General features: G+C 36.6%; 1 protein-coding gene across 1 annotated transcript in view; it reads left to right on the top strand.

The window, feature by feature from the left end:
• The first annotated feature begins 1,781 nt into the window (after positions 1–1,781).
• Positions 1,782–22,795, top strand: part of Sorbs2 (sorbin and SH3 domain containing 2) — a 392,887-nt gene continuing 371,873 nt past the window's right edge. The window contains exon 1 of the mRNA XM_087217106.1: positions 1,782–1,959. The gene's annotated coding sequence lies outside the window, so the exon portion shown is untranslated. The remainder of the gene's footprint in view (positions 1,960–22,795) is intronic.

The following is a 22,795-nucleotide window of genomic DNA, read 5'->3' as shown; positions in this document are numbered from 1 at the left end:
AATTGAAAAAAATAGTGTACTATCTAAGAAGCCAGACTGGCAAGGTTAAGTGCTTCCTGTCTCTCTCCATGTGATGACCTGTCCACCTTGGGACACTGACTGCAAAGAAATCCTTTACTAAGCACAGTATTCAATCTCTTATTCTCCCTGAGCAACCATTTTTCCCTCTAATTTACTTTTTTCCTCTCATTTCTCCTGTTACTTGCTTATTTCTTTTTTGTTTGTTCTCTTCTCTGCTTTGATGTAAGAGTAGGACTCTAAAACCTAATTTTTAGAGCTTATTAATGTGACATTAAGTGTTGGGTGACCTGGCAGGCCATTTCTTAGGGAATACCATATATTAATGCCTTTCAGTCCATAGGGATGGTCAGGCTCTGTATCTAAAGAGTAAATGCCTTGCTATCTGTCTCTTTGGGGCTGAGTGGAGAAAGAAGGTGTATGGTGTTTATGCTGTTTCCCATTAACTCTCCTGTTTTTCAGTTTGGTATCTTTATTCTCTACCATGTCAGTTCAGACCCTCTGCAAACAGCATGCTTTAAGTGCAGTAGGACTACCTGCTGGTTTTAGACTCACTTTCATCATCTCTTCCATGGGTCCCTTATGCCACCAATTTTAGAGCTTACTGGGGATGGTGGGTTGTAAATGCTGCTGCTTCTTGCTTTGGCTCATTAGTAGCTGATAGTCTCTCTCTCTCTCTCTCTCTCTCTCTCTCTCTCTCTCTCTCTCTCTCTCTCAGATGGAACCCTTGAACATGCTAGGCAATTGCTCTACCACTGAGCTACATCCCAGCTTTTGATCAGCATTCTGTTCATTTGCCACTTATTCATCTGCTTACTACTAAATTTGATTACTATTTTCCTCTGTTTGTCCTTTTGAGTTTATGATTTTGAAATTAAAATATTACTGTCATTTTAGTAGGGTTCTATAAGAAAGAAAAAGTAAAAGGTGTGTGATCAATTTACCATCTTATTTAAAACTTGTCATTTTGAAGACACGTATATACCAATGAGTATTTTTTAATACTTTGTTCTATCTAAATCCTTGAATGAATTGAATCCAATATGTGAAAAGATGATAAAGATGTACTTTTTTTATTCTTTTCTCATTTTGGCTACTTTCATAGAATAAAATATTTTATTTTTCTTTCTGTTACTTTCTTCTAGACATGTGTTAATAAAGGCTTTATCATTTGTCATTGAGTTTTATGTTTTTGTAATAAGAAGTATGTAAAATAAACCCTAAATAGTGAAAGAGCACTTTGTGTAAATGATTTATAACACTTTTTGTGAGAAGACTTCAGTGGAATTATTCAACTGCATCTCCTGGCATTTTAAATAACCTTCTTAATATATTCTGTCATCCCCATCTGTTTTGATTTAAGGCTGATTATACAGACATGCCGTGCAGCAAAAAGCCACCTGATCACTTTGGTGGTGTATTATGTATGCATTAAATTTAAAGTATTTTCAGAGAGGAAACATAAAGCTGCTACTGTTAAATTATATCCATTTTGTTAGGTTTCTCCTGAGCAGATTACTTAGAATACTGAGAAATTAAACATCAGACATATTCTTAGAAATTTATATAGCTGATTTTTTTAAAAAACCAGCTCAATTAAACCTGCCAGGGATTCCCCAGCCGGCAATTCTCTGACTTTATCCCTAGGGGAAATACATTGAACAGTCAAAGGTTAAGGCAGAGGAGTACTGCGAGAGGCAAAGCAGCCAATCCAGTGAAGAGGGTCTGAAGATCTGGTGCCTGCAGGCGAGCGCACCAAGCTGAGCCGGTTAGTCTCTGATTGCGGATGAACACCACATACGTGTCGTAAATGTTCCTTATATTGGCTGCAGCCACCAAGCAGACCCGTAGCTAAGAAGAGAGGGATAGATGCCCTGCAACACTTTCTGCACAGCAGCTGACAAGACAGATACTCCTGTGCTGGAATGTTCTCATTCGAAGGTATTGGTTCTTTTTCATTGAGTTCCTATATTTTTAAGAATTACAGAAAGCAGAGCAGCTGGTACTAGTCAAGAATCTCTGTTTTCTAGTAACGCTTTGTTTCTGTCCTCAGTTGAAATGCCAGCTTTAAAATGGTTAATCTCTGGGGGAGACCGTGCTAAGCAGAATAAAGGAACACTTTACATTGCTTAAGCGGACTGTGCACAAGGCCTTTTATTAGGGCGGACTCTTTGTTAATGTTGCTATTGTTCTGAATGTGAGCTGGTTAAAAATGCAGCTTTAAATCATCACATTCTACCTCATCCCTAACTAAGAGCACCCAATGGGAAGGATGGGGGTGTGGGTGGGCCACATACTGTATCTTTAAAATTGCTTTAATTTATATTGATATTGCTATTATCAGCCTTAGGAACAAAATCTACATTGCTGATCAAAGGGAGAGAGAGAGGATTTGGCCAGTATGTGGATTCTTCTTTGCTTAATACACAAGTTTTATACAATGTGAACACTTTGCATATTTTCATCGTACTTAATAATTAAGGTGACTTCATTATCATTTATTACTGACAGCTAGTGTAATCATCTAAAAGTCGTCAGGATATTAGCAGCCCTTGTTTTACTTGCCAAGGTAATTGGAAGGATAATTTAATAAGTTACAGAGTAACAAAAGACCCGTGAGAAACATATTGCACTAGGTGAGGCATGAGATTGCTTTGTGGAGCATTTATTTTTGAGAGTGAGTGCCTTCTTTTGTCTGGCATCCTCATCAATTATCTGTCGGAAGGAGTAGATAAAACAGAAGCTTCTATCACATCCCATACATTTAAACTGACATAATTATGTATTCTATTTATCAGGCAAGATTTATTTTATACCTAAGACATTAAATTGTTATGACATATGGAAAGGTTCTCTAGGAAGTAGTCCATTATCCTCTATGGGACATGTGAAGTCACACATCAATGGGTTATGAATGGTGACCTGAGTGAAGTGGGGGGAATCTGGTTTCTTGGAGTAGACATGAAAGTAGGCAATGTTATGCTTCATTTTCTACTTATTTCTAAAAAACAGGACCCACAGAAATTTTAATCTTCACAGAAAATTGTCACATCTGACATTTTTAATGATTTGTCTCTGAAAGCTCTCATAAGTGACACCGATTCTTTGTGCAGTTATTTTTTAAAAGAAGGGAAACATTAAAGCAGTTTCTAGAATGCTAGACTGATGCTAGTTATTCTTTTTATCTATGTATTAATTATGATCCATACAACTAAATATACCTTAACTCTGTTATATCATCAATTGTGATCTTATGGTACACTTTGTGATTTTTGATTTCTCTAAATGTTCATAATGTGCATGATTTTATTTATCAAATAAGGAATTAAAACTAATATGTATAACTAACACTTAAAAATCATTGTTTCATTGTAGGTAATATTATCCATTATAATAAAATATTATAAAAATTAAAATTATAACCTTAAAAAGCAACTATAAAATAAAAATAAGAACTTTTTCATGTGTGAAACCACTACTTTATTTATTTCTATGTTTAAAAAATTGCTTTTGAGAAGGTAAATTAAACAGTTGATTGGGTGACCACTGAGAATCCTTTAGCAACTTTGGTGAATAATGGCAATAAAAATTTTAGTATTATTCTACAGAAGAGACTACTGAAGCATAGCATCTTGTACTTGACCTGAATTCTTACACCTGATATGATGTAAAATCTGTTTTCTGCTAAAGGAAGTTTAAAAAGAATAGACATTGTAACCTTAGAAAATGAGGTTGGTGTCAATGAGGCATTTCAGGGCAGCAAGAGATGGGCTAACTTAGGGAATGGATTAAAGTAAAAGCAGTGCCATCTCCCTGAGAGGTTGTACAGGAATGGAGTATTAGATCAAAACTGGCCTTTGACACCAGAAAAGTCCTAGTTTAAATCCCAGCACTGCCACCTACTCCTTATGTGAACTAGACGGGTTAGATCTTCCTGACTGGCTTGTGAGAGTTATAAGAAGTCCATACAATTATAAGTAATTTATGTAAATATCAGATGGGTGTAATTACAAAGATATGAGAGCAAAAGAGACTCTCAGCTCAAGGGACTGACTGGTCAACATAATTACTCCTTAGAAGGGGGACTGACACCAGTGGAGACGGAAGAAAGGCCCTTATTAATATCTTCATCTCTGTCCTCACCTGGCCCATTCTCTTTCATCTCTCAACACCTAAACTTCTGCCTTTGAGAACATTACCTTCATTTTAATTCTTTGAAACCTATTTAAATCCAAATATTCTTGGGAAGAATACTTTAAGATGTCATTCCTCCTTGGTGTTCTGGGAGGACCTGAGAACAGATGCTTACTGGGGAACCAGGGAAGAAGAGAGACTTTTACAAAACAGAGGCCAGGAGGAAGAATTCTATCGCGAGAGCATGAGCTAACTGAAAAGATTGAAGTCTGGGAAACATATCTAGTAATATTAACAATTTAATAAATGACTAGAGAGTAAATAGGAACATACAATTGGGTTGAGGGTCCAAAATAAAGTTAAAAGCCCACATAGGCAACAATCTTGAAGAGAAGCATGACATATACATTTTTCTTGGTCATTTATGAGGGTGTTTGCTATAAGCAATGTCTTTCATGTTGTTTGTAAGAAGAACTTATTTACTAGATTGAAGGGGAATAAACAAGAGGAAAAGGAAATGAAATCTAAAGGACAGAGCTGTTTTGTTTTGGTTTGGTTTGTTTTTTTGTGGCATAGTGCTTTTTGCCAGAGTGCAGCTGAGAAGACAATGTGAAGAATGACTTTGTTGAAGACTAACTCAGGCTGTGTGCAAGCTAAACTTCAATATCACTAAAGAACATAAATACAGCCCCTGAGCAAGAAGGATCTTCAAACTTGTGTAGCCATCTAATCTCCCTCTACTTGCAGTAACTCAGTGGCACTTCTTGATTTTTCTCTAACTTGAATTTAGTTGCATTTGCTCCCTCTTATTGAAGAAGGATTAGGTCTAGAGAAGGCTACATGCTACTTGAAGACCAAATGCCCTGGCAGGGTGTTAAGGGGAGGGTCCTAATGTTCTCCATTTCATCCCTCCCACTGGCCAGTACCTCAATGGGAGCTGTAACCCCACTCTCATCCAAACATCTGTGTGTGAATGAACACTATAAAAAGCTATTTCACCTTTCTGTTTTCTACTACGTGTGATATTGTCCTTCTTTTCATAGTTTTTGTTTGTTTCCCTTACCAGATTGGTGTTCTTCCAGGAAAAGAATAGAGTCTGACTTTAAGTCTACCACTACAATATAAAAAATATTAAATAAGCATTTGTTTAACTTAGTTTTCCTATTATTTATCCTTTATTATGCTCTTTATATTTTGGGTTTCTCATATAAGAAAACCATGCAATATTTAAACTTATGTGTCTGATTTATTTCACTTAACATTATGATTATGTACTCGAGGTTTAGCTTAACACAATTCATTCCTCAGAAAGTGGATGGATGCATCCACATTGAAATAATAAGCTATATAATTTGCACAAAACACACAAAAAATGGACAAATTAATAGTATCAATTTGACCTGACAATAAAATGTGGGTGTTTGTAAAAATGTACTTTTGTTCAACATCTCTCAGCAAACTCAAGTGACTGTATCCTGGCTCCCTTGTGGTACTGCTGACATCGGGAAATGGTGTTGATGTTCAGGCAATTTTGATAAATGCACACTAGTAAAACAATAGGTCACTTTCATGAGTGGAGGAGCCAAAACCAGAATGTGCAAAGTCAGGGAGGGCTGATGAGGACAGGTGCACAGGAGCAATGGAAGTATCTGACACCTATGGGAAGTGTGGGTTGGCTTCTAAGGGGGATAAAGGACACAGACCCCAGGGGAGCAACAGTAACTAGGTGGTGCTCTGGGCTTCTGGGCTTCTGGGCTTCTCCTTCACCGGAGAACACATAAAGCCATTTTTAAGCACTGTATGAAACTGTCTTCTCCGTCCCTCACAAATGTTTAAACTCTGCTCTACCTTTTCAAAATCCTTGTAAGGATAGGGGAAAGAAGCTAAATTTGTGTCTTACTCAGTATGCCTGAAGTGGTGATGTACTGGCACAAACCTGTTAACAACATTGGCCATGTGATTGCAAAATCCTTTGCAAGCAGGTAATGGAAAAACAATGAAGCTATTCTATTGGAATTCTACCCAAACAGTTTGTCTCATTTTGTCTAGTATGATGTCATTGAGGGATCATTTGAAGGTAGGATCTGGGTTTCCATTCTTTCCTCTCTGTTTTAAACTGTATCATGAATATTGTCTTAGTTACTTCCCTCATTGTTGGGCAAAATACCCAACACCCACAGCTTGAGGAAAAAGAGGTTTATTCATTTCAGTCCTCAGGACTGCATGGCAGAGGAGTGTGGCAGAGGAAAAGTGCCTTCATGGTATGGACACTGGGAAGCAGAGTGGAGGGAGGAGCCAGCAAGGGCTCCTAATACCAAGTGACTCTAAGGCCCCCATAATCCAATCACCTTCGAAAGGTCCCATCCATGATTGCATGAGGCTTTAGGAGGATTCCTAGGTATAAACCATAACAGGTATTTTTCTTACCAGCAGACACCAGGGGAACATTCACATGGGTTCATTTCATGGACGTTTGGTTTCCTCTTGGACTATCTGGAACTTCATTTCATTTATATTCTGCTCACAGGGACATTTAAGCTCCCTCCCCTCAACACCACAAAAACAGACTCTTGTTGATTCAGATTATTGTGCAGTTTCTGAAGTGTCTCTCCAAAGCCCACTCATCCTGCTTTTCAAGGAAAAACAGGCAACATTAATAAAAAACAGACTTTCAGAAAATCAAAATGTGTATTAAAAATATTGTTCCCAGCATGGTGTTATATTTCTTATGGTTCCAAATATGCATTTTAGAAAAATCATTTCAGGATCCAGGAGAGGGCATTTGTCATTCTTGGGCCACATTGTTGGGCACAATTGAGTCCTAGGTAAATATTTAAATTGAATAATCTATGAGTCAACATAAAAATTGCCTTCATAACCTCCACTAGCCCACCCTGATCTCCCTTCTATTAACTGTGACAAAACTATGACCTATTCCTTTGACTGTAGCTTCTCAGAATTTACACTTTACCTTCCCCTAATTTCATTTTATTCATAGACCTAGAATTGCTTCCTAATTCACTTTCCAAAAAACTGAATTTTGAGCTGTAGCCTCATTTCCTCTAAGAACTTCATTCTCAAAATATTCTTAATAGGACCAATTGCAGGAACAGCTCCTTTTTTCTCTTCCCCTTTTTTTCTTGTCCTCCAGGCATTAAGGTGAGATAGGGGACTGGTAACTTGAGTGTTGAGTGACAAGTTGTCAGTGAGCATTTTGAAAACACTGATGTTTTCAGTTAAATTCCCAAATGGTTTTCAGGTCCAGCATTTTCTTTAAATTTTAAATCATCTTTGTTTAGCCTCTGCTCTCTCACCAGAGGACTCTGTTATATATATATTTTCTTTCTTCTTCCATATATTCTCCACACTGCTACACATTATGATCTTATATTATCTAGGGGTTTTTTCCACATTATTCTTTTTCTTAAAATATGTCAATGCCACTTCCCACTCCCTGACTTCTTACTCCAGTCCCTTCAGAAGTACAACATAATAGAATAGATATTCTGCAGTCAAATGGACTTCAGTTCAAATCTTTACTGAACCATTTTAGTGGTTGACAACATTGATTTCCATATCAACAAAATGGAACTGATATCTCTCTACATTGTATTTTATTTAAATTTAAATACAACAGTGAATATTAAGTCTCTAGGATAGCCACTTAATAATTTGGAAATGATTCTTTCTGCTCCAGAGTCAACTTGAGGCTCAATACTGGGCATAGCATAAAAAGAGATTTTCATCATCTGACACCTGCCCAAGTAGTTGCCCACATCCTGCCCCTACCCCACTGCTCCCACCTCTGATTATATTTTAGAGCAGTTCTGGAGGTCTTGGACATCAAATGCTGTTTTAGTCTGCATGCCTCTATTCTGACCATTATAGGTATTGCTTCCTTGACATAGAATGCACATTTCTCCCCAATCCCTTCCTCCATTTCCTAAAAATCTCTTCATTATTGATTGTATATGCTTCTTCTCAGAGATATTCTTATAAATCACAATAAACTAACATTTGGCCATCTTTACTATGTGCCTAGTGCTATTTTAGGTAAGCATTTTATATATTATCTACTTTAATTATAAAGTCATTATTCTGTGCATCACAATATATTTCCTGTCTTTTCCACTACATTTGTGAAGTACTGGAGTATAGAAAAGCAGATTATCATAGCTTGAGTGAATGAATAAATAAATTAGTGGATTAATAGAAAAACAGGAAGGACTAGAGTGTATTAGGGGATGTGAAAGTCTTTCCTGAGGTGGCCAATATTTTAAGGAGAGAATTACTATTATTATTATTATTATTATTATTATTATTATTATTATTATTATTATTTGGTACCAGAGATCAAACTCAGGACCTTGATCTTGTGAGGCAAGAGGCAGAACCCCTGAGCTAAATCCCTGGCCCTATGGAGAGGATTATAAAAATGCCCAAGAACTCTAGAAAAGATGTTACATAAACAAATATACTAAAACAAAGCAAAAAACAAAAAAAAACTCTTAAAAGCCAGAAAAATCTGATGGAAATTGGAGAGGTTCAGGTAAATATAGATGGCCTGATAAGAAGCATTAAAAATAATGACAGAGGAGAAGCTACATCAGGAGTTCATGAAGGAAGAGTCTAGGAATACATTAAGTATACATAGGTTTCAGTTCCTAAAGAAACTAGCCAGAGTGGCCTGGACAGAAAAGAAATCCTAGATAGGCAAAGAACCAGTCTCTTTCAGAATTAATAATAATGTATTTGATTGACACTTTCTTAGTGCTAGGTCATACGCTAAGCATATTACATAAACTGGCTCATTTAATACTACTTTTAAAAACTCAAGAGATGAAGGATTTTATAGTTCCTGTTCTGTGAATGAGACAACAGAAGTATAACCAGATTTGTCTAGCATAGGGCTGGATATTTTTCACAGAGCTGCTCTTCTGCCTCTTTTAGTAAGTATACTGTGAGAGATGGTTTGAGTTAGGAAAGGGGGAATTCATTACTTTGGCAGAAAAAGACATCACACCTCCCCTCCATATTTTGAACCCAGAGGAAAATCAAGCAATTAAAACCTAAGGAAATTAAGATACTAGAAAAAGCAAAGCCTTCTACTCTGTGCCAGAATAACTGAAGACTGTGAGGTTAGTATGGGTCCCCTAAGAGTGCTATTACTGTGGTAGGGGAATTACTATGGACACTGAAGTCTAGCCACATGCACTGGTTGCATTTTTCTGGGTAAGGGAGTAATGAAACGATAGGAAAGGAATTCAAGAGTAGTGAAGAAGGGAAAACTATGGATTCCAGGCTATAATCGTTGGAGACAAAAAGTCCTCCCTTCTCTCTAGATCCTGTCCTTACCCCTCAGTATGTGGCTGTTTCAGAAATGGAGTGGGAATTGGGAGCACAGCAGTGGCAAACTGTGGGCCAAGCACTTATCCCTTGGTTACTGCCCCAGGAGAGGTATCTGATTTCATCACCCCCCAAACAGAGAGTCGTTGATGAAACATGAATTCTGGAGTCAGGGAGCTATCCTATAGGCTGTAATTTTGCACTTTGCATTTTTAATAAAACATCTTGCATCTGTTTGATAAAACAAAGCTAGCTGAAAGTTTTATCTTATTTGGCACTTTCTATTTGAAAGCAGTGTGCTGAAAATATGTAGTATTTACAAAATTAGGTTCAAATGTACAGTATGTGTTGAATTTATTCCATCAATTTATCTTTAAAAGAATGAATTTATTGTTTAGGGAAAAATAAGGTGGATGATAGGATGGAATTTTATTGTATATTTTCTCTGCTTTGTATTTCCTTTGCTGATGTTTTGATTAGAACATTATCAAATAAAAATATTTTGAAATATAACTGTTCAAGAAATGTCACATATTGATTTTTTTTTGAAATTCATGTCTGTAGTCTGATCTCAAATTTTATACTTCATGCATTTCAGACTGGTTTTCCATCTAGCTAAACTTACACAAGGTATCTGTGAGTATATTGGTCTTTTTAATATTTTTAATCTTTTTTTTTCTTCCAGTCTCACCACAGCCTTAATTCACACACTTTTTTTTTTTTTTGGTTTTGTTCTGTTTTCCTTATAATAGTAAACCTTATAATAGGCACGGCTCCTCCAGCTTCTACATAAATGCCAGCATCACTTTCTAGAATGTACATTCTCTTCTGTTAAACATTTTGAATAGCTCTTTGCTCTCAAGATAAAGTCCAACTACTCTCATGGATTAATTTCAAAGTTTTTCTTGATTATCTCTCAACACTGAGCCCCTTAATGATTTTTGCAACCCTTACTTTATGTTCCAAACATTTTGAACTACTTGTAATTGGGAACATATCTTGTGTTTTCACCATGCCAAGGTTTTGTGAATATTACTGTTTTTGCCTAGAAAATTAGCCCCTATCCCTGATACTTCTGTACTCTACCTAATATTTTCATTTCTATGTGTGTCATATCTCACAGCAAAACCGCTATCATCATTTCCACTGCTCACACACTCAGCATGGATTAGATGTCCTCCCTTAAGCTCATATACCACACTGTTAAAAAAAAAAAATACTAAAATACAAAAAAGGGGCCGGGATTTAGCTCAGTGGTTTCGCCACCTGCTGTGCAAGTGCAAGGACCTGAGTTTGATCCCCGGTACCAAAAAAAAAAAAAACTAAAATACCACACTGTTCATATTTCTAACACATCAGCCATGTTTTTATATATGACTAGTTCTCAGTAAATGCTTGTTGAATGAATGAATAAAGGATAAAAAAACAAGAATCTCCTATAATGAAAATAGTAAAGAAAAATATTTTTCTCATAAAAATATAATCAGTGAAACACTAGAAGAGATCTGTAGTGAAATCAAATATACTTTCTAAAGATTCACAAAAATTGTGCAGTAGTCAGGAAATAACTTGATATTTCAATCACTTTCATTTTTATTCCTCCTTTAAAGTGTTTCCAATTAAATGTGCTTCCATTCTACTTCAACTCAATCAAAAAGTGAAGATGTAGTTTTAAATGTGTTCAAGGAAGGGAATAGAATTAATATGAGAAAAGGAAAAAATGCAAACAAAGTCTGTAAATAGGGAGGGGTGGAGGGGTTGAAGAGAGGGCAGAGGAATGGGGAAAAAATAAGAACCAAGATACATCATGTAAAAGTACAAATTTCCAATGATGAATGTCATATTGTATACCTAAAATGTACCAATAAAATTAATTTTTAAAAAGACACTATAGTATCCCCTTACCTGCTGGTAATCTCATCTACACATTTGATTAGCTTCCACATTTATTCAACATTATCCTGTTGAGAAATTGGAAGGGAAGCAATACTCCCAAAATCATTCCTAGAAGCAAGCATCACCTTGATCCCCAAAGCAGAGAAAGACCCAACCGAAAAAGAGAACTATAGGCCAATCTCACTAATGAACATAGATGCAAAAATCCTCAATAAGATACTGGCAAACAGAATGCAGAAGATCATCAAGAAGATCATACACCCTGACCAAGTGGGATTCATACCAGGGATGCAGGGATGGTTCAACATATGCAAATCAATCAATGTAATACACTATATCAATAGAGCCAAGGACAAAAACCATATGATCATTTCAATAGATGCAGAAAAAGCATTTGACAAAATCCAACATGCATTTATGATAAAAACCCTACAAAAAATTGGAATAGATGGTCTCTACCTCAATCTGATAAAAACCATCTATGAAAAACCAACAGCCAATATCAAACTAAATGGTCAAAAACTGAAATCCTTCACACGAAAATCAGGAACAAGACAAGGATGTCCACTATCACCACTCTTGTTCAATATAGTTTTGGAAACATTAGCCACAGCAATTAGACAAGAGAAAGAAGTAAAAGGAATAAAGATAGGAAATGAAGAAGTCAAATTATTGTTATTTGCAGATGACATGATACTCTATATAGAAGACCCCAAGAATTTCACCAAAAGTCTTCTAGACTTAATAACTAAATTCAGTAAAGTAGCTGGATACAAGGTCAACACATAAAAATCAATAACTTTGCTCTACACGAACAACAGAGTCACTGAGAGAGAAATAGGGAAAACAATTCCTTTCACAATAGCATCCAAAAAACTGAAATACCTAGGAATCAACCTAACAAAAGAAATCAAAGACCTCTTCTCTCAAAATTATAGCACTTTGAAAGAAGATATTGAAGGAGATATCAGAAAATGGAAAGACATCCCTTGCTCCTGGTTAGGAAGGAAGACATAGTGAAAATGGCTATACTTCCAAAATTGCTATATAGATTCAATGCACTCTCAATTGAAATTCCAGCAGCATATTTCATAGACCTTGAGAAAACAATCCAAAAATTCATTTGGAACAAGAAGAGACCCAGAATAGCAAAAGCAATTCTAGGTAACAGAGACATGGCAGGGGTTGTTACAACCCCCAACTTGAAACTATATTACAAAGTTATTGTGATAAAAACAGCATGGTACTGGCAAAGAAACAGACCTGAGGACCAGTGGAACAGATTAGAAGATGGAGAAACAACTCCAGAAACACTCAGGCACTTTGACAAAGGAGCCAAACACTCTCGCTGTAGGAAAGATAGTCTCTTTAATAAATGGTGCTGGAGAAATTGGGTTTCAACTTGCCAAAGATTAAAACTAGACCTATATCTCTCACCATGAACTAATCTAAAATCAAAATGGATTAAAGATCTAAATATAAAAACAGAAACACTGAACCAGCTGGAACAGAAGTTAGGTAGAACTCTTCAAGACATTGGGGTAGGAAAAGACTTTATGAACAAAACCTCAGTTGCCTGTGAACTAGCACAAACAATCAACAAGTGGGATCTTTTCTTATTAAAATCCTTCTGCACAGCAAGAGAAACCACCAGCAGTGTGAAGAGACAACCCACAATGTGGGAAAAATCTTCACCTGCTCTTCCTCAGACAAAGGTCTACTATCTAGAATCTATAAAGAACTTAAAAAAATCAGACTTCCCAAATTTAATGACCCAAGCCAAAAATGGGCATCTGAAATGAACAGACATTTCTCACACAAAGAAATAGACATGGCAAATAAACATATGAAAAAATGTTCACCATCACTGGTCATTTGAGAGATGCAAATGAAAACAACACTCAGATTCCACCTCACTCCAGAAAGAATGGATCCTATCATGAAATCAACCAATAACAAATGCTGGCAGGGCTTTGGGAAAGAGGAACCCTGCTCCACTGCTGGTGGGAGTGTAGACTGGTGCAAGCACTGTGGAAATCAGTATGGAGACACCTCAAAGAAGTAGGACTGGAAGTCCCATTTGACCCAGCTATTCCTCTGCTGGGTATCTTCCTCAACGAATTGAAAGAATCATACCACAGTGATATATGTGCACCCATGTTCATAGCAACACAGTTTGAAATAGCTAAAACTTGGAAACAGCCCAAATGCTCATCAACTGGAGACTGGATAAAGAAAATATGTTTGGTTTTTTTATAAAATGGAGTACTACTCAGCCATTAAAAACGAGAAATTAGAGACATTTATAGCTAAATGGATGCACATTGAGGCGATACTCTTAAGTGAAATAAATAGGACACATGTGTAAATACCAAATAGTTTCTCTCCTGTGAGAAACTGAAAGTGTAAATAAGGACCAAAAGGTATAATAGATAATGTGAAATAGGAAGCAAAGGGACAAGGGGGAAGGGGAAGTGGGAGGGGTAGGGGAGGGGAAGGAAGGGAATGGAATCAATGTGAGAAAATGAAAAAATGGAAACAAAGTCTTTGTAAATAGGGAGGGATGGAGGAGTTGAAGGGAGGGCAGGGGAAGGGGGAAAAAATTAGAACCAAGAGAGTATGTAAAGGTGCATATCTCCAGTGATGAATGTCATTATGTTGTACACCTAAAATGTACCAATAAAAGAATATACAAAAAAAAAACATTATCCTGTCGATACAGAGCTGATGAAATGTATAAAATTCTCAAAATGCCCATCCTCTCATTGAAATAGTTGCTGAATCAAATTGATGGAATCAAATAGGTGGATTAATCCTCTAAGCAATCACAATTTTACTACAGCATTTACTTTATTGCTGATAGTTCTATTTAATATTCAGTGCTTTGCTTCAAATCACCACTGACTTGAATAAAACAGAGAGCACTGGCATGTATGGCCACTTTGTTTAATGTGATCCATAGCTTCCAGATTCCCAGAGACTCATGGTTTTATGTTTGGAGCATCCTGGGAAGCTTTAAATTAGTGCTTTACTCCCATAAATTGGTGGCTCCTGCATTTGAGAAATTCAATGAGAAGATGATATGTATTTGGCACCAGATGTTTCAGCTATTAATGGTGGCACTAATTTTGCACTTGTTTGTGCTTGAGATAAAAGGAAAACATTGTTTCATGGTTATGGGATGTACTGTAGTATTTAGTGGCTTGCCAATAATTTCATGAAATTCACAGAATCATATTCCTTTATACTCATAATTTTTGAGGACATAAAATCACTTGATCTACCTGTTTAATGAATGGCTTCAACGAAGCTTTGTGGACATGTATTGCTGGATTCTTCTTGCTATGCTGGAGTTTTCCAGTTAATTATTTAAAAGAGCTTTGTGCCACATTTCAGTGTCTCTATAATATTAAAAATATAAATGCATCATGAGAGCTGAGTGGATTTTGTACTGCACATTTCAGATCCAAGTTTTAGTATTAAATTTATTATATTATACAAATTCACAGCCTGGAATTGTTTGTTAGAAGTGGAATGTCATGCAATCTACAAATTCATGAAAATAGATGAAATTGAGACTCAACCTATCTAGGTACTTAAGTGAGTTGGCCAACATTGTATAAATGTTAATGAAAAACTGATCCAGCCCAGAGTCCGCACAGTAGCTTTAACCTTGTACCTGTCATCTCCACTTGGAACCTCCAAATCAAGTTCTTGCCAGTCTTATCTAGAGGTTGCAGAAGATTTGAATGAAGAAAGTAGATTGATATGTAAATATTTATCTCTCTATGGGAAGGCCTTCCCATGTGGTGCATGTACAGTAACATGATATTAAAGAGAACGGATAGGGAATTTTCATCAATTAGTTTTTGATAGTATCTGGATAAAGAGTCAGAATGTAAGAGACAATTGTAAGTGGGATGTAGCTTTGGTGCATAATGTTCTAAAGCACTACTATTAGCTTTGTTTTTAAGATTTTTACATTCAACATTACACATTCAACATTTCAAACTTACAAAAGTTGAAAGAATGGCACAGCAAATATCTGTTGGCTAGATTTAATTATTAACATTTTACCATATTGAGAAATCTCCATGCATGTGGGTTTTGAAGATGCGTTTGAAAATAAGTTGCAGATATCATAACAAGCTGTACTCCTAAATGTTAGATACACTAAGAATAATGACATTATTCTACACAGCCTTAATTTACAGCACAATTTAGAAAATTAGTGGTTTCCTAGTATCATCTAATGTGCATTTCATTTTCAATTTCTCCCTTTTAATTATTTTATTCTTTGCTCTTTAACTGTATTATACTTGGCTAAGCTCCTGAATTTAGTCTATTAATCTAGGATATTCTACCTGCTGTTTTTTCCTCTGACACTGACTTTTTAAAAAATTCTGTTATTGGTGCATTTTAGGTATACAATACATTTACATTTATCATTGGGAACTTGTACCTTTACATGATGCATCTTGGTTCTTACTTTTTCCCCATTCCCTGCCCTCCCTTCACCCCCTCCACCCTTCTCAATTTATGAAGACTTTGTTTCCTTTTTTGCATTTCTTATAATTTTTCCTTTCCCTTCTTTGCTTTGCCCCACCCTTCCCACTTCCCCTACCCATTTGTACCTTTTCTTTTTATTTTGCATTATCAATTACTCATTTTACTCATTAGTACATTTTAGGTATATAATATAATGACATTCCTCATTGGAAATTTGCACCTTTACATAATCTGTCTTGGTTCTTATTTTTTTCCCCATTCCCCTGCCATTCCTCCAACCCCTCCATCCCTCCATATATATGTATGTTTTTGGTGGGTTTTTTGATACCGGGGATCAAACTTGGGTCCTTGTGCTTGCCCAGCAGGCAGCGAAACCACTGAGCTCAAACCCCAGCCCGATCCCTCCATATTTACAAAGGCTTTATTTCCATTTTTTCATTTTCTCATATTAATTCCATTCCCTTCTTTCCTTTCCCCTACCCCTCCCACTTCCCCTTCCCTTTTGCCCCTTTTCTTCCTATTTCACATTACCTATTATACCTTTTAGTCCTTATTTACACTCTCAGTTTCTCACACTAGAGATTTTCGGTATTTACACAGGTGTGTCCTATTTATTTCACTTAGGAGTATCGCCTAAATGTGCATCCATTTAGCTATAAATGTCTCTAATTTCTCATTTTTTATGGCTGAGTAGTACTCCATTTTATTTTTAAAAATGACATTTTCTTTATTCAGTCTCCAGTCGATGGGCATTTGGGCTGCCTCCAAGTCTTAGCCATTACAAATTGTGCTGCTATGAACATGGGCACACACACACATCACTGTGGTATGATTCTCCTAATTCTTTGGGGAAGATACTCAGCAGGGCCAAATGGGACCTCCAGTCCCAGTTCTTTGCGGCATCCCCATACCGATTTCCATAGTGGATGCGCCAGTCTACACTCCCACCAGCAGTGGAGCAGGGTTCCTCTTTCCCCAAAGCCCCACCAGCATCTGTCATTGATTGACTCCATGATAGCAGCCATTCTTTCTGGAGTGAGGTGAAATCAGAGCGTTGCCCTCACCCACATCTCTCAGATGATCCATGATGCCAAACATATCCTCACATGCTCATTTGACATTTCTACCTCTCTGTCCAAGAAATGTCTGCTCATCCCAGATGCCCATCTTTGGACTGGGTCCTTAAATCTGGGAGGTCTGATCTTTTTTCAGTTCTCTATAGATGTGAGATAGCAGGCCTTTTTCTGAGGAACAGCAAGTGAAGATTTTTTCCCACATTGTGGGTTGTCTCTTCACAGTGCTCGTGGTTCCTCCTACTGTGCAGAAGCTTTTTAGGAAGAAGAGATCCCAGTTGTTGATTGTTTGTGCTAGTTCACGGGTAACTGAGGTTTTGTTCATAAAATCTTTTCCTACACCAATGTCTTCAAGAGTTCTACCTAACCTCTGTTCCAGCTGATTCAGTGTTTCTATTTTAATATTTGTATTTTAAACCATTTTGATTTTAGCTTAGTGCATGGTGAGAGATATAGGTCTAGTTTTAATCTTTGACAAGTTGAAACCCAATTTCTCCAGCACCATTTATTAAAGAGGCTATCTTTCCTCCAGTGAGAGTGTTTGGTTCCTTTATCAAAGATGAGATGGCTGAGTGTGTCTGGAGTTGTTTCTGCATCTTCTAGTCTGTTCCACTTGTCCTCAAGTCTGTTTCTTTGCCAGTACCATGCTGTTTTTATCACAGTAGCTTTTTAGTATAGTTTCAATTTGGGGGTTGTCCATGTCTCTGTTACCTAGTATGGCTTTTGCTCTTCTGAGTCTCTTCTTATTCCAAACAAATTTTTGGATTGTTTCCTTCAGGCCTGTGAAGTATGCTGAGGGGATTTCAATTGGGATTGCATTGAATCTAGATAGCAGCTTTGGAAGTATGGCCATTTTCACTATGTTGATTCTTCCTACCCAGGAGCAAGGGATGTCTGTCCATTTTCTGATTACATCTTCAAATTCTCTTTTCAGAGTGCTATAGTTTTCAGGGAAAAGGTCAATGATTTGTTTCATTAGGTTGAGTCTTAGGTATTTCAGTTTTTTGGATGCTATTGTGAAAGGAATCGTTTGCCCTATTTCTCTCTCAGCAAGTCTGTTGTTCGTGTTGAGGAAAGCTATTGATTTTTATGTGTTGACCTTGCAACCAGCAAGTTGACTGAATTTGGTTATTAAGTCTAGAAGACTTTTGGTGAAATTCTTGGGGTCTTCTATATAGAGTATCATGTCATCTGCAAATAATGACAATTTGATTTCTTCATTTCCTATCTTTATTCCTTTTATTTCTTTCTCTTGTCTAATTGCTGTGGCTAATGTTTCCAAAACTATATTGAACAAGAGTGGTGATAGTGGACATCCTTGTCTTGTTCCTGACTTTAGTGTGAAGGATTTCAGTTTTTGACCATTTAGTATGATATTGGCTGTTGGTTTTTCATAGATGGTTTTTATCAGATTGAGGTAGAGACCATCTATTCCAATTTTTTGTAGGGTTTTTATCATACATGCATGTTGGATTTTTTTTTGGCTTAAATTCTTTCATTGGTACATTTTAGGTATACAATACATTCACATTTATCATTGGGTCCTTGTACCTGTACATGATGTATCTTGGTTCTTATTTTTTCCCCATTACCTTTGTGCCCTTCACCCCTCTACCCTTCCCTATTTACATAGACTTTGTTTCCATTTTTTTTTCTTTTCTCATAATTTTTCCTTTCCATTCTTTCCTTTCCTCATCTCCGCCTACCACCCCTACCCCTTTGGACCTTTTCCTATTTCAAAGTATCAATTATTAGTTATTAATCAATTATCAATTATTTTAGTCCTTATTTACACTCTCAGTTTCTCACACTAGAGAAACTATTTGGTATTTACACATGTGTGTCCTATTTATTTCATTTAAGAGTATGGCCTCAATATGCTTCCATTTAGCTATAAATGACTCTAGTTTCTCATTCTTTATGGCCAAGTAGTACTCCATTTTATAAAAAAAAACACACACACATCTTCTTCATCCAGTTTCCAGTTGATGGGCACTTAGGCTGTTTCCAAGCTTTAGCTATTACAAACTGTGCCACTATAAACATGGGTGCACATATATCTCTGTAATATGATTCTTTTAATTCTTTTGGGAAGATACCCAGCAGGGGAATAGCTGGGCCAAATGGGACCTCCATCCCTAGTTCTTTGAGGTATCTCCACACTGATTTCCATAGAGGTTGCACCAGGCTGCACTCCCACCAACAATGTAGAAGGGTTCCTTTCTCTCTATGCCCCCAACAGCATTTGTTATTGATTAATTTCTTGATTGCAGCCACTCTTTCTGGGATGAGGTAGAATCTCAGTACTGTTTTCATCTGCATCTCTCAAATGACCAGTGATGTTAAACATTTTTTCATGTTTATTTGCTGCTTTTACTTCTTTGTCTGAGAAATGTCTGTTCATTTCAGATGCCCATTTTTGAATTGGGTCTTTCAATTTGGGGGGTCTGATTTTTTTCAGTTCTTTATATATTCTAGATAGTAGCCCTTTGTCTGAGTTACAGTTGCTAAAATTTTTTTTCCACATTGTAGGTTGTCTGTTAGCTCTGTTGGTGGTTTCTCTTACAGTGCAGAAGCTTTTTAATAAGATGAAATCCCAGTTGTTGATTCTTTCTGCTAGTTCCCGTGCTATTGAGGTTTTCTTCATAAAGTCTTTTCCTATACCAATATCTTCAAGAGTTCTACCTAACTTATCCTCCAGCAAGCTTAATGTTTCTGTCTTAATATTTAGATCTTTAATCCACTTTGATCTTAGTTTAGTGCATGGTGATTAATATGTGTCTAGCTTTAATCTCTGGCAGGTTGAAATCCAGTTTTTCCAACACCATTTATTAAATAGGCTATCTTTACTCCAATGAGGGTGGTTGGCTCCTTTGTCAAAGATGATGTGGCTGAGTATGTCTAAAGTTGTTTCTGCATCTTTTAATCTCTTCCACTGATCCTTGGGTCTGTTTCTTTGCCAGTCCCATGCTGTTTTTATCACAGTAGCTTTGTAATATAGCTTCAAGTTGGGTATTGTGATACCCCCAGCCATGTCTCTGTTGCCCAGAATTGCTTTTGCTCTTCTAGGTCTCTTCTGGTTCCAAATGAATTTTTGGATTGTTTTCTGTAGTTTTGTGAAGTATATTGTTGGAATGCATGTTGGATTTTGTCAAATGCTTTTTCTGCATCTATAGAGATAATCATATGGTTTTTGTCCTTGGCTGTATAGATATAATGTATTACATTGACTGATTTGTGTATGTTGAACCATCCCTGCATCCCTGGGATGAATCCCACTTCGTCAGGGTGTATGATCTTCTGGATGATCTTCTGCATTCTATTTGCCAGTATCTTATTAAGGATTTTTGCATCTATGTTCATTAGTGAGATTGGCCTATAGTTCTCTTTCTCAATTGGGGCTTTTTCTGCTTTGAGGATCAAGGTGGTGCTCACTTCCAGGAATGAATTTGGGGTTGCTTCCCTTTCAATTTTATTGAAGAGTTTAAAAAGTAGTGGCAGTAGTTCCTCTCTAAATGTCTTGTAGAATTCAGCAGTGAAACCATCAGGACATGGGCATTTCTTAATTGGTAAGTTTCTAATTACATTTTCAATTTCATTAGTTGATATTGGGTTGTTTAGAATTTTTAGGTCTTCTTCGTTCAACTTTGCTAATTCATATGTATCTAGGAATCTGTCCATTTCTTCTGTGTTGTCCATCTTATTGGCGTATAGGTTCTGGAAGTAGATATTGATGATCCTTTGGATTTCTGCTAGGTCTGTTGTACTTTCATCCTTTTCATTCCTAATTGCACGGATTTGGGCATTTTCTTTCCTTTTTCTGAGAAGTTTGGCTAAAGGTTTTTCAATTTTCTTGATTCTTTCGAAGAACTAACTCTTGGTTTCATTGATGTTTTTTGTATCATTCTCTTTGTATCCATTGAATTGATTTCTGCTCTGATCTTTATAATTTTCTCCCTTGTATGAGCTTTGTGTTTGTCCTGCTCTTCTTTTTCTAGAATCTTGAGGTTCCGCATCCGGTTGTTTAATTGGGCTCGTTCTGTTTTCCTAATATGTGTATTCACTGCTATGAATTTCCCTCGTAAGACTACTTTCATTGTGTCCCACAGATTCCGATGTGTTGTATTGTCATTGTCATTTAATTGAAGGGACTGTCTGATTTCTTCATTTCCTCTGTGACCTATTGGTTATTCAGAAGTGTGTTGTTCAATTTCCACATGTTTATGAAGTTTTTTGCGGTTTCCTTTGCTATGGATCTCCAATTTCATCACACTATGGTCTGATAATATACAGGGGATAATTTCAATTCCTTTGCACTTACTTAAACTTGTTCTATGTGTGAGTATGTGGTCTATTTTGGAGAAAGACTCGTGTGCAGCTGAGAAGAATGTGTACTCTGATTTTGTGGGGTGGAACACTCCATAAACATCTGTTAAGTTCATTTGTTCAAGAATTCGATTGACTTCTAGTATTTCATTACTTTTTTTTCTAGTTGATCTATCTGTTTGTGACATTGGGGTGTTGAGGTCCCCCACTACAAATGCATTAGTGCGTGTATGACTTTTCATGTCCGTTAGTATTTGTTTTATACAGATGGGCACACTAGTGTTTGGTGCATAGATATTTATGATTGTCATCTCTTCCTCTTGGATTGTTCCCTTTACAAGGATGTAGTGTCCTTCTTCGTCTGTCTCTTAATCAGTGTTGGTTTGAAATCTACTTGATCTGCAAAGAGGATAGCTACTCCTGCTTTTTTTTCTGGTTCCCATAGCATGGAGTATTGTTTTCCACCCTTTAACTTTCAGTCTATGAGTTTCCTTTTGAATTAAGTGTGTTTCTTGTGTGCAGCATATTGTTGGATTTTGCTTCTTGACCCATTGTGCCAGTCTATTTCTTTTGATTGGTGAACTGAGACCATTAACATTGATGGTTATAACTGATACATATTGACTTATAATTGTCATGACTTTTTTTTGTTGTTGGATTCTCACCCTTTACACTTAATTTCTTGTCATGCCCAATGGGTTCATTCTGCTTTGCTTCCTGTGGTTGTGATCTGTTCCTAGGATATTGTCTAAAATTTTCTGTTCCTAGGATATTGTCTAAAATTTTTTGGAGTGCCAGTTTGGTATTCATGAAGTTCCTAAGGTGCTCTTTGTCATGAAAGTATCTTATTTCTCCATCAATTTTGAAAGATATTTTGGCAGGGTACTTCAATCTGGGTTGGAGGATGTTTTCCTTTAGGGTTTAGAATACATCACTCCAAGCTCTTCTTGCCTTGAGGGTTTGTGTTGAGAGGTCTGCTGTGATTCTGATAGGCTTTCCTTTGTATGTGATTTGTTTCTTTTCTCTGTTTGTAGAATTTTGTTCTTCTGTTGAGTTTCTGGAATCTTAACAATTATATACCTATGTGTAGATTTTTTTGATCAAGGCTATTTGGAGTCCTATATGCCTCACTTATCTGTATGTCAAGTTCTTTTCCCCTGCTTGGGAAGTTTTCTGGCATTACTTCTGTAAAGAGTTTTTTTATGTCATCTGCACTCTCTCCTGTTTCTTCTTTTACTCCAATCAGTCTTATGTTATCTAGCAGCTGCTGGGTTGATTTCTTGTGGTCCCTTGCAATTCTGAAGCAATTTTTCTTTTCCTGGTCACTAATTGCAATCTTAACTTCTGTATCTGAAATTCTGTCCTCACATTGGCTCATTCTGCTGTATAGACTTTCAGTGGAGTTTTTTATCTCCTGGAAATCTGTTTGCTTCTGTTTTATGGATTCCATTTGTTTCCTATGTTGGGATTCTATCATGTTCCTCAGCTCCACT

The sequence above is a fragment of the Heterocephalus glaber genome, unplaced genomic scaffold (genome assembly GCF_053883595.1).
Source record: "Heterocephalus glaber isolate CG9 unplaced genomic scaffold, H.glaber_assembly_v1.0 deba00001461, whole genome shotgun sequence".
NCBI lineage: Eukaryota > Metazoa > Chordata > Mammalia > Rodentia > Bathyergidae > Heterocephalus > Heterocephalus glaber.
Note: the sequence above shows the minus strand (reverse complement) of the source record. Positions and strands in the feature narration are given on the sequence as shown.